Here is a 12,090-nt window from a genome sequence, read left to right as displayed (position 1 = left end):
GACAGACACTCCACCATGGGGCGAGAGAACCAGTCAGGAGAAGGAAGGAGGCATTGGCAGTGCCTAGGATGCTCACCAACCCAGACACCCTGCAATGGGCCTACAGAGAGACACCCTGTGAAGGGGATACAGTTATGGGACGTCTCCCCAGGACTATTTCTCTATTGCATTTAGATCCTTGCATGTTGGGTTGGCAGCACCCCACCAGTAGAAACAGTACCAGAGTTAGCCCCCGGTGCAAGAGAACTAGGTGGCTGCTTGGGCTGGCCTCTGAATCCATCGCTGGAGAGGGGCTACTGAACCATGGACAGAGCCACAAGGGCAATTCCAAACTAGCCCCCAGTTTGTAACTGCCCAGTGGGTTCACCTTGCCTGCGGTCTAGACACTGGCAATTTATCAAGACAGGGGAACTGCAATAGAGAAAGAGTAATTCACGCAGAGCTGACTGTGCAGGACACAGGAGTTTTGTTATTATTTAAATCGGTCTCCCCAAAAACTCTGGGATCAGGGTTTAAAAGGATAATTTGGTGGGTAGAGGGCCAATGAATTGGGAGTGCTGATTGGTTGGCTCGGGGATGAAGTCATAGGGAGTCAAAGCTGTTCTCTTATGCTGAGTTGAGAGACAGGACTAGCTGGATTTCCTAGGCCGACTAAGAATTCTTAAGCCTAGCCGAGGAAGGTGACCGCACCTACCTTTAAAACACAGGGCTTGTAACTCAGCTCACACCTGACCAATAAGGTAGTAAACAGGGCTCACTAAAATACAAATTAGGCTAAAAGCAGGAGGTAAAGAAATAGTCAAATCATATATCACCTGAGAGCACAGGGGGAGGGACAATGATCGGGATATAAACCCAGGCATTGGAGCAGGGAGGGGCAACCCCCTTTAGGTCCCCTCCCATTGTATGGGAGCACTGTTTTCACTCTATTAAATCTTGCAACTGCACACTCTTCTGGTCCATGTTTGTTAGGGCTCAAGCTGAGCTTTCACTCACCATCCACCACTGCTGTTCGCTGCTGTCGCAGACCCGCCGTTGACTTCCACCCCTCCGGATCCAGCAGGGTGTCCGCTGCGCTCCTGATCCAGTGAGGCGCCCATTGCCACTCCCGATCGGTCTAAAGGTTCGCCATTGTTCCTTTGCGGCTAAGTGCCCAGGTTCATCCTAATCGAGCTGAACACTAGTTGCTGGGTTCCACGGTTCTCTTCCATGACCCACAGCTTCTAATAGAGCTATAACACTCACCACATGGCCCAAGGTTCCATTCCTCGGAATCTGTGAGGCCAAGAATCCCAGATCAGAGAATGAAAGGCCTACCCCATCTTGGGAGCAGCCGCCACCATCTTGGGAGTGGCCCCCACCATCTTGGGAGCTTGAAGAACAAAGACCATCCCACAACAGAGTCAGTTCCTAGGTGGGGGCCACAGAACTGGTTGGCAGGTCCAGGTGGGACCATCTGGTTGTTAGAAATGCAAAACCTTGAAAAGACATTTCAAAAGGCGATATTAGGTTCACAACAGTGATGTTACCTTTAAGAGTAATTGGGGAAGTTGTGAATCTTATGGCCTCTGGAAAAATGGCTGGTAATATTTAGAATTCCAGCCCCTCTCATTCTACCTTGGTGGCTGGTGGCCTTTCGTTCATTTTACAAGAACAGTTTAGCTTTTGGGAAGGGCTATTGCCAAGACCAGTTCGGTTGGGGAGACCCTAACCCAGAGGCGTTAGAGGAATTAAAGACACACACACAGAAATATAGAGGTGTGAAGTGGGAAATCAGGGGTCTCACAGCCTTCAGAGCTGAGAGCCCGGAACAGAGATTTACTCACGTATTTATTAATAGCAAGCCAGTCATTAGCATTGTTTCTATAGGTATTTGATTAACTAAAAGTATCCCTTGTGGGAAATGAAGGGATGGGCCAGAATAAAGGGATGGGTTTGGCAAGTTCTCTGCAGCAGGAGCATGTCCTTAAGGCACAGATCATTCACGCTATTGTTTGTGGTTTAAGAACACCTTTAAGCGGTTTTCTGCCCCAGGTGGGCCAGGTGTTCCTTGCCCTCAATCCGGTAAACCCACAACATTCCAGCATGGGCGTTATGGCCATCATAAACATGTCACAGTGCTGCAGATATTTTGTTTATGGCCAGTTTTGGGGCCATGGCCAGATTTTGGGGAGCCTGTTCCCAATAGGCTATTACTTAAACTATAAACTAAATTCCTTCCCAAGGCTAGTTGGGCCTACACCCAGGAATGGACAAGGACAGTTTAAAGGTTACAAGCAAGATGGAGTTGGTTAGGTCTGATGTCTCTCACTGTCATAATTTTCTTAGTTATAATTTTGCAAAGGCAGTTTCAAAACTGTTTCAGGGGTGCGTGTGTGTGTGTGTGTGTGTGTGTGTGTGTGTGTGTGTGTGTATGTTCCTAAGTGTACTGAGATATGATGTAAAATGAGTTTCTTATTGATTGGCATGAGCTTTTTAAACAATGTAAGAATTGGTCTAGATCAGTCGTTCCTAAATTATGGTCCCTGGCCTGGCAGCATTAGAAATACCTGGGACCTAGTGATCATTAGAATTGCAAATTTGGGGGCTTTATCCTGGACCTACTTAACAGGGACAGGGCCTGGAAATCTATGTTTTAAAAAACATCCAGGAAACTCTGATGCACACCAATGTTAGAAAACCACTGGAATCTAGGTAATTTAGCCTTTCTCAATCACAGGAGAGAATGGAGCTTTAGAGAAAATTATTTCAGTGACTCTCGTCATTTCTCCCAAGTAGAAAGGTGGCATTTTAGAAGATACTGGGAAATAAGTTAGTTATTACATATAATGGATGCCTTAGGGCAGGAGGGCTTAATTCTCTCTTAGGAGTGGTTGAGAAGGGAAAAATCTAGAATTATCCCCCAAGGTTTTCTTCAGAGTAAATTTGCATGATGTCAACAAAAGTAGTCAAACTCTGTAAAATATTTGAAGAGATTTATTCTGAGCCAAATAGGAGTGACCATGGCCTATGATACTGAGAACATGAGATCCTGAGAACATGTGCCCAAGGTGGTTGGGGTGCAGCTTGATGTTATACATTTTAGGGAGACATGATACTTCCATCAAATACATTTAAGATACACATTGGTTTGGTCCACAAAGGTGGGACAACTTGAAGGGGGAATGGGGGGTGGTAGGGGTGCTTCCAGGTTATAGGTGGATTTAAAATTTTTCTGGTTGACAATTGGTTGAGTTTATCTAAAGACCTGGGATCAATATAGAAAGGAAATATTGGAGTTAAGGTAATGGATTGTGGAGACCAAAGTTCTTATTAGGCAGATGAAGCCTTCAGGTAGCAGGCTTCAGAGAGAATAGATTGTAAATGCTTCTTATTAGACTTAAGGTCTGTGTTGATGTTAAAGCTGGAGGGTATAATGAGGCATGTCCAACCCCTGCTTCCCATCATGGCATGAACCAGTCTCTCAGGTTAAATTTTAAGAGCACCCTGGCCGAGGAGGAAGCTCATTCAGATGGCTGGGAGGTCTTAGAATTTTATTTTTGGTTTATAGAGACTTAACCCAAGTTTTCCAAAACATAAAGTAATCTAACCAAGGATTTGAAAAAAAAATCATTTTGGCTTAAAATGTACTTTCTTATCTCTATTGTGATTACAAACAATGATCCTATTGTGATAATGAAGAATTTAAATATATAACTGTTACTAAGAGTTGCAAATTATGATTTGCTGAGGACATTAGAAATCAGCCTCTAGTTCATTTATCTAATCATAATGGTCATATTTGCAAACTCTCTCTAGGACAGTGATTCACAGCCGCTATTCTGATTTAACCCTGTTTTGTTCCCAGTACACTCCTAATCAGTAGCATCTCTCATCACAATGCTCTGATTCTCATGGGGACTGGGGGGCTGTAGAGCATGAAAAGTCTCATTGAGGATTCTAATGCACCCCCTCCCCCACATAGACACCAAAAAGAATCTCTGCACTAGGATAAAATACAAAGTTGCTAAGAACAATCTAAGTCAGCAGAGAATATATCATCCTCCCAGAATAGCTAAGTTTTAAATAGGCATTGACTGAGTTCCAGGATGATCCAAGAGCTCAGAGCATAATTCATTATTGTATACTTATTTATTTGCTGCAAACAACCACTGTTCTTTCAGAAGAGAGCAAAATCTGGTTATGAAAAAAGGAAACTTTTCTTGTCGATCAATTAATCAATATTTTTTATGGCTGCTGGATAGGCATCAATGTCTTAGGCACTATGTAGGACATGGGTGGGTTGAAACCATCTTTGCAAAAATTGTGTCAGTGAGAAAATTATGGCAGTGGGGGAGATCTGATCTAGCCAACTCCCCTCCTGCCTTTAGCCTTCAGGCAATCTAGTTGCCTTTAATTATTACTAGACTAGCTTTGGGAGACATTTAGTTTATGGTTTAAATGATAATAGCCCTTCCCCAAAACTCAAGTGCCTTTGTAAAGCTAATGAGAGGCCACCAGGCTAGGAGGAGGAGAGGAGCCTGAATTCTGCTAAGGTGTAGACATAAATGATTGCCAGTCTTTATTCTGGAGGTACCAAGATATACAACTTCCCCAATTACTCTTGCAAATAACGTATCTATTGTAGAATCTAAGATTGGCCTTTTGAGATATCTTTTCAGGTTTTTACATGTCTGACATCTACGCCTTTGGCTCCAACCTGGACCTGCCCACCGCTCCTGTGGCCCCACCCAGAAGGGTTTCAGCATGCATAAGGATCATTTCCAACAACCCTGTGATTGCATCCACCATCCAATCAGCAGCCATCCCCACCACTTCCCCTAGACTATCTTTGAAAAGCCCTAGTCCCCGAAATCCCAGCTCTCATGAATTCAACTCCATCGTGATGTCCCTGCCTTGATAAGTCACCTCCACCTGGCAGCAGGCAAGAAGAACCCATTAGGTGGTTACAGTTTTACAACCACTGGAGAGAAAAGATCACAACACATGAAATAAGCAACGTAAAAATAAAACACTAATAAATGATAAATTATGAAAGACTACTTATAAAACTATCTGAAGTGGTATTAAGAAATACAGATTCCAGCCAGGCACGGTGGCTCACACCTGTAATCCCCAACACTTTGGGAGGCTAGGGCGGGCCGATCACTTGGGCCCAGAAGTTCAAGACCAGCCTGGGCACAAGGTGAGACCCCCATCTCTACCAAAAAAAAAAAAAATTAGCTGGGCATGGTAGCGTGCACCTGTGGTCCCAGCTACTCGAGAGGCCTGAGGTGGAAGGATCACTTGAGCCTGGGAGGCAGAGGTTGCAGTGAGCTGAGATTGCCCCACTGTACTCCAGCCTGGGCGACAGAGTCAGACTCTGTCTCAGAAAAAAAAAAAGAAAGAGAGAGAGAAAGAAAAAACGAAAAGAAAAGAAATACAGAAACCCCACCCCATAACTGCTGTGCTATGTCAGAATGCCATAATATCAGAAATGCTGACATGGACTCATCAGAGGCAGGGCCCGGGAATCTGCATTTAAGTCTGCCAGGTTGTTATGCTACTCAATCAAATTGAGCACCACTACCTCAGAAACGCAGAAGACAGGAAAATTAATTTTAACCAGTACTATCAGGAAACACCTTTTTTTGTGGAGCAGTGAAGCTGAGATGGGGCCTGAGTGAAACTACCTTTGCAGAATTATAAATAATGAGCGAAATCTAACAGGGCTAACTCCATCTTGCTTCTAATCTCACAGGCTAAATTTTTTTTTATTTATTTTAGCACAGAGGCCAAGATAACTATGAGAGGAATTTAGTTTATAGTTAAACTTGGAGGCAAGGGAAACTAACTCCCCCCTGCCTCTGCCTTATCCTACCATGCCCACACACACTATCCAGAGATTGAAGCCACATTCTTAAGACACGGGTAAAATTATGGTGGGGGCTTGAACTTTGCTAAAGAATAGGCATAGTTAGGCCAGGCGCGGTGGCTCATGCCTGTAATTCCAGCACTTTGGGAGGCCGAGGCGGGTGGATCACGAGGTCAGGAGATCAAGACCATCCTGGCTAACACAATAAAACCCCATCTCTACTAAAAATACAAAAAATTAGCCGGGCGTGGTGGCGGGCGCCTGTAGTCCCAGCTACTCAGGAGGCTGAGGCAGGAGAATGGCGTGAACCTGGGAGGCGGAGCTTGCAGTGAGCCGAGATCGTGCCACTGCACTCCAGCCTGGGCGACAGAGTGAGACTCCATCTAAAAAAAAAAAAAAAGAAGAAAAATTGGCATAAACAACGACCTGCCATTGCTTAATGTGTTTTCCTACAAGTTGCTAACTGACCCAGAGTCACATAACTGGGGCCACAACAATTATAACTTCCTCTACTACTCCTATAGATAACCTTACTATTATGAAACCTAAAGAACTGGGTCACTGAGATATTTTTTAGATTCAGCATTTCAATACCACCTGGTCCTGAGAACCGACTAAGCTGCATGAAGACAGTTACAGACACTGTTGTGATTTCACCCCAGCCAATCAATTGTTTCAGGTCCCCAGCCCCCTGTCAGTCAAAGTACCCTTTAAAACCTTAGCCTCTGAATTATCAGGGAGACGGATTTGAGAAATTTCTCCCTGTTATTGCTTGGCCAGACCTACAATTACTAAACTCTTTCTTTGCTGCAATACCGGTTCTCACTGGTTCTTTTAGGGCAGCAGGCAAGAACTAGTCGGCCTGTGACATGAGGACAGGGTAAGATGTGAACCAAGTAGCTGACAGAGCAGAGGGTTGATGTGTGTGCTCACCTGAAGCTGCCTGTGCCAAAATGCTAAGGAAGGCTTGGGAGGAGAGAATGAGTGCCCAAGGCAGTTAGAGAAGGCTTCTCCCAAACTGAGTCTCGAAGACTGAGCAGGAGGAATCTGCCAGGCAGAGAATGAGGGAAACAGGATTCCAGGCAAAATTTGTACAAAAGTATAGAGGCAGGAAAGGGCAAATTATGTTAAGTGACTAGGAGGAGTTCCATGAGACTGGAGTAGGCAGAGAAAGGAGGAGAGGCCCATGGGAGACAGGGTAGAAAAAGTGATAGACCTGCTTAAGAAGTAAAGGACTAAACAAGATTGGAAATCCCAAACCATAATGCAGGGCAAATAAATGCCTGGATGTTCACACATATGACATAATATGTGACTTACAGGGTCCAGAAAACAGAGGGAACTGGTAGATCCATACCCCATGTTGAAGGGGCAACCTGCTCAACCCAAGCCTATGGGCAATGAGGTTCCAGTGCTGCCAAATCAGCAGACGTTTTCTCCCGAGAAAAGCCAGACACTCAGATTTTTAAAATAAAATCTCCAAACTTTTAAATGTAAGCTCAGTTCTTTAACTTATTAATCAGGCCAAACAAAATACAACGCTTGGTCTAGTGTGAAGGCTAGTTTATTACCTCTAGGCTACAGTCTAATAAGCTCTTACTGCATCCAAATTAGATGGGTTTCTATCTGGTTCACTGTGTGCCTGATTGCAGAACATGGCAACTAGGCTGAAGCTTTGTTGGGAGAACAACAGAAATCAAATTTGGAGCTTTTATTCTGGAAAGATCTGGATATATCTCTGTGTGTGTTTTTGTATATATATACACATTTGTGTGTGTGAGTATATATATATATATACACATACCACTTCCTTTGTTTAGTTTAAACACAGGCAAGATGTTGTTCTCAAACTTTGTAATATTCTCTAAAAATTGCCAGGGCTCAGAAACTATACTAACATAGCCAGATGAATGATTTGAAAAACAGCATTCTTTAGTAATATAAAGTATTTGAGACCATACATGATTTAATTCTACATGCTAACTTAAAAAAAAAAAAAAGAGTTGTGCTTTCACTGTGCAAGCTGAAAAGGACTTTATCTAGTAACATATACAAACTTGCATTTCTGAGCAACACCAGTAAATCTATGGTCTTTCTATTTTCTCCTTGCTGGAGGGTCATTCTAAAGATAAATTCATTAAAAATGGAAAATGCTGCTATTTTTCAGACAGTGTTCTTTTATTTTTGATAGAAAAGTTATTTGTTTTAGATGCCTATTTAATCATCTCTTAGAAACCAATCCATAACAAATCTTATATTTGAGCTTATACCTACCTCTTTTCCATGACAAAAAATTACTTCTATAGATGCTAGAAGTAACTTTCTTAAGGATGTCAGCTGCATAAATTTTTAATTACTATATAATTAAAAACCTTCTAATAATTTTTAAGGTTATGACTTATAAAACATGTTCCTCTGGAAACGGAAATCAGTTTTCAATTTTCCATTTACATTTCTTTTACAAGTGAAAAAAATAATTTGTCTTTATTCTTTTCAAGAAGAGCCAGAAAAGGCTGATCTTTAAGATCACTCACTGTTTCTACTCTCCAGGAAAGGCAGTGTGGTATGGATCCCCCCCTCCCCAAAAGCTATCTGCATCATAATCGTTGGAACATGACAGTATGGAAAAAGGGACTTTGTAGATGTAGTTAAATTGAAGATCTTGAGGTTGGGAGATTATTCCGGATTATCTGGCACAAGGATGGGGGTCCTTGTAAGTAAAAGAGGGAGGCAGGAAGGTAAGAGGGCATGACTACCATGTAGCAGGGGTCGGAGTGGTATTGCTGGTCTTGATGAAGGAGGGGAGTCACAAGCCAAGGAAGGTGGGTGGCCTCTAGAAACCAGAACAGGGAAGAAAACAGATTCTCTCCTAGAGATTCCAGAAGAAATGCAAACCTGCCCATTTTTGCCAGGTGAGACCCATTTCAGGTGTCTGACCTCCAGAGCTGTAAGATAATAAATCTGTCTTGTTTTAAGCCTCTAAATTTGTGGTAATTTGTAGCAGCAACAGTAAGAATACGGACAGTAACCAGACTCCCTCAAAGATGGGACACTAGAACAGCTTTATTTTATATTTTATTTTATCTATAGAAAACAGAAAAGTGATTTATTCCAAAAGATGGCAGAAATGAGAAATTCATACTGAAAATATAGCTTGGGCCGGATGCAGTGGCTTATGACCGGGTGCAGTGGCCAAGGTGGGCAGATTGCTTGAGCCCAAGATTTTGAGACCAGCCTGGGCAACATGGCAAAACCGTCTCTACCAAAAAATTAAAAAACTTAGCCAGGCATGGTGGCCAGCGGCTCTAGTCCCAGCTACTTGGGAGGCTGAGGCAGGAGGATCACTTGAGCCCAGGAGGTTGAGGCTACGAGATCACCACTGCACTTCAGCGTGAGCGACAGAGCCAAACTCTGTTTAAAAAGGAAGAAAGAAAAAAAAAAAGAACACATAATTTGGTGTAATTCTGTTGGGAGAGCTCTTTCCTCTGAACGTCCTCTCCTACTGACTGCCCCACTGGAGTCTTGTCAGGCAGCACTTTCTAAATAGTTCACTGATTCCCATGTTATGAGAAGGCAGGAGGCATCTACAAATCCACAAATTCGAAGGACAGAAGAACACATTTCTCAGAAGAAAAGCATCTTCTCTCTCAGAAGGGTGCATTATCATTTTGAGGAGCTGGCACAGTTTAGGTTAAGTAGGCACATACTTCATTAAAGCATAAAAAAGTTGAAGAAAAAAATGCTGCATTGTGTTAGACATTCAAATGCGGTGTGAATGTTTAAGGCAGCTGATGCCCAAAATAAGCAAGTCAAGAAAAGTGGTGTGGTTTGGATTTTGCATCTAGAAGGAATTCTTTTCTCATGACTGTTAAGACTGAGCACTGTAAAGTCTGTCTTCCTCAAGGCCAATGACACTTCAGATACCAGATGATTTCATGTTTCAACTGCAGTCTGAAGGAGGGTTGAGTTGGCCAGGATTGCAATCAGCCAAAAGAGATAGCAACAAACTGAACAGGTCACCGACATGGTAATGATAACTCCCTAGTTAGGACCTTTAGGGATGAACCAAGGCATGAAGAAACCAATGAAGTCCCAAAACATGCTCATTGCAACGAGAGGTATGGTGAGACCCTGATATGCCATGCTTACCGCTGGTCTCCCAGCCCCTGCCCCTCTGCCTCACTTGGGTCCCACCTGGAAGTCATTTTTAATTAATTTTTTTTTTTTTTTTTAACAGAGACAGGGTCTTGCTATGTTGCTCAAGCTGGTCTTGACTCTCTGGTTTCAAGTAATCCTCCTGCCTCAGCCTCCCAAAGTGCTGGGATTGTAGGTCTGAACTACCGTGCCAGATCCTAGAAGGGTTTTAAATTGGTATTTTATATTCTTTTTTAAGAAAGACTCTAGAATCAAAGTCATCAGTAAAAGGGCGTGTGCTGGCACTTGTGGGTGTGCCTTCTCACAAGAGTACCCTTAAGTAATTATTCAGCCTCTAGGTGAACACCTTCTAGACAGGAAGCTCATCATCTCTCAACGATACCTAACTCACTTTAAGACTACTCTTAAAGTGTTAGAAAATTCTTTCTTATACTGATCTGATACAAAAACCATAGCTTCCTCACTTCCAAATCATTGTTCCTTTCATTCTAGCAAACTCAGTTTCAAAGAGGTCTTCAGATATCAGGTTCCATTATAAACATAAATAATTTCTAAATAAAATGCAAAATATTCCTAGTAGATCCCATTAAAATGATGACAATTTTTTTCTTTCTTTCTGAGCCTGCCTGGTAGGGAACACAATTTCGTTTAAGTAGTATTTAAAAGCTTTTTTTAATTGCAGAGAAAGCCATTGTAGAATTACTTTAAACCATAATATATAAAAATTTCGTATCAGCAATCCTTCATTTAAGCTAACGATGTGAATTAGAAAGAGAATACTATTCCTGCAAAAGCTGGATTTTTTTAAAAAAAGAAAGGGAATACTAATACTTTTAGAGAAGTCATCACTCGTTCATTCACTAATATTGAACACAATATTATATTCAATATTAGTTCAATATTGAACACAGCTTCCATCAAAAGTGAGTCAAGAATGAAACCCTTTTTCTTTCAAAATTGATTTTTGTATTAGGCATGACTTTTTGTTTAGCACCTTCAACAACCCTATGAGGAAAATAATTATTCCATTATTATAAGGTAATTATGTACAATATATACAAGTTGAAACAAATTCAACTAGCTAAATTTTCCTCTTTTCTCATCCTGCGTATGAATCCTTATTTGACTAGTCAAATAAGAAGGAATATGGATTTAGATATGCCTCAATCTCAAAATCTAGTTCCATACTTAACAGGCATTAAGATCGCTGGAGATTATTAAGCCACTCAGCCTTAGTGTCCTCATCTGTAGAATGTGACTAATATTCACACAGCCTTATGGTGACTGCATCATAATGGGCCATATCAAGTGCACATGGTAAGTGCAGAAAACCTACCCCCACTTCGGATGATGCAAAATAAGGAAACTGAAAAAGGTACTACTGGCCGGGCGCGGTGGCTCACACCTGTAATCCCAGCACTTTGGGAGGCTGAGGCGGGCAGACCACAAGGTCAGGAGATCGAGACCATCCTGGCTAACATGGTGAAACCCTGTCTGTACTAAAAATACAGAAAATTAGCTGGGTGTGGTGGCGAACGCCTGTGGTCCCAGCTACTTGGGAGGCTGAGGCAGAAGAATGGCATGAACCCAGGAGGCAGAGCTTGCAGTGAGCCGAGATCGCGCCACTGCACTCCAGCCTGAGCGACAGAGCAAGACTCCGTCTCAAAAAAAAAAAAAGAAAAAAGAAAAAGAAAAAGGTACTACTAAGGATAGAAACATCTATCCATCAGACAAAAAAATGCTTGAGAACTACAGAATAATCAACAGGTATCAATATGAAAACTCTTTAATTAAATGCCTACACGATTTAACAGTACGCCAACTTATGGTTAAATATAGTTTTCTAAATACACCATCACTTTGAAAACATTTCTCATTTTTCAATAATTTCTAAGCACACACTCAGTAACTGCCAAGATATCATAACACATCGTGAACTCAATGTTTCATCCGGGCAAATAATGTCAAAAGTAATGACAGTACAGTCAAAAAGTTTATTCACTGTCTAAACTACATGGATTTAAAAATATTCTATTTGCTATGGAGTGAAGCTCCCCTTCTCCTTAAAATAACATGCTTAG

General features: G+C 42.1%; 1 pseudogene; it reads right to left on the bottom strand.

Annotated features, from left to right (window-relative positions):
• Positions 1-9,753: 9,753 nt before the first annotated feature.
• Positions 9,754-9,997, bottom strand: LOC116481061 (V-type proton ATPase subunit e 1-like; annotated as a pseudogene).
• Between the last annotated feature and the right edge of the window lie 2,093 nt (positions 9,998-12,090).

Source organism: Hylobates moloch, unplaced genomic scaffold (genome assembly GCF_009828535.3).
Source record: "Hylobates moloch isolate HMO894 unplaced genomic scaffold, HMol_V3 SCAFFOLD_13, whole genome shotgun sequence".
NCBI classification, from domain to species: domain Eukaryota; kingdom Metazoa; phylum Chordata; class Mammalia; order Primates; family Hylobatidae; genus Hylobates; species Hylobates moloch.
The sequence above is the reverse complement of the archived record's forward strand: the minus strand, read 5'-3'. Positions and strand labels throughout refer to the sequence as shown.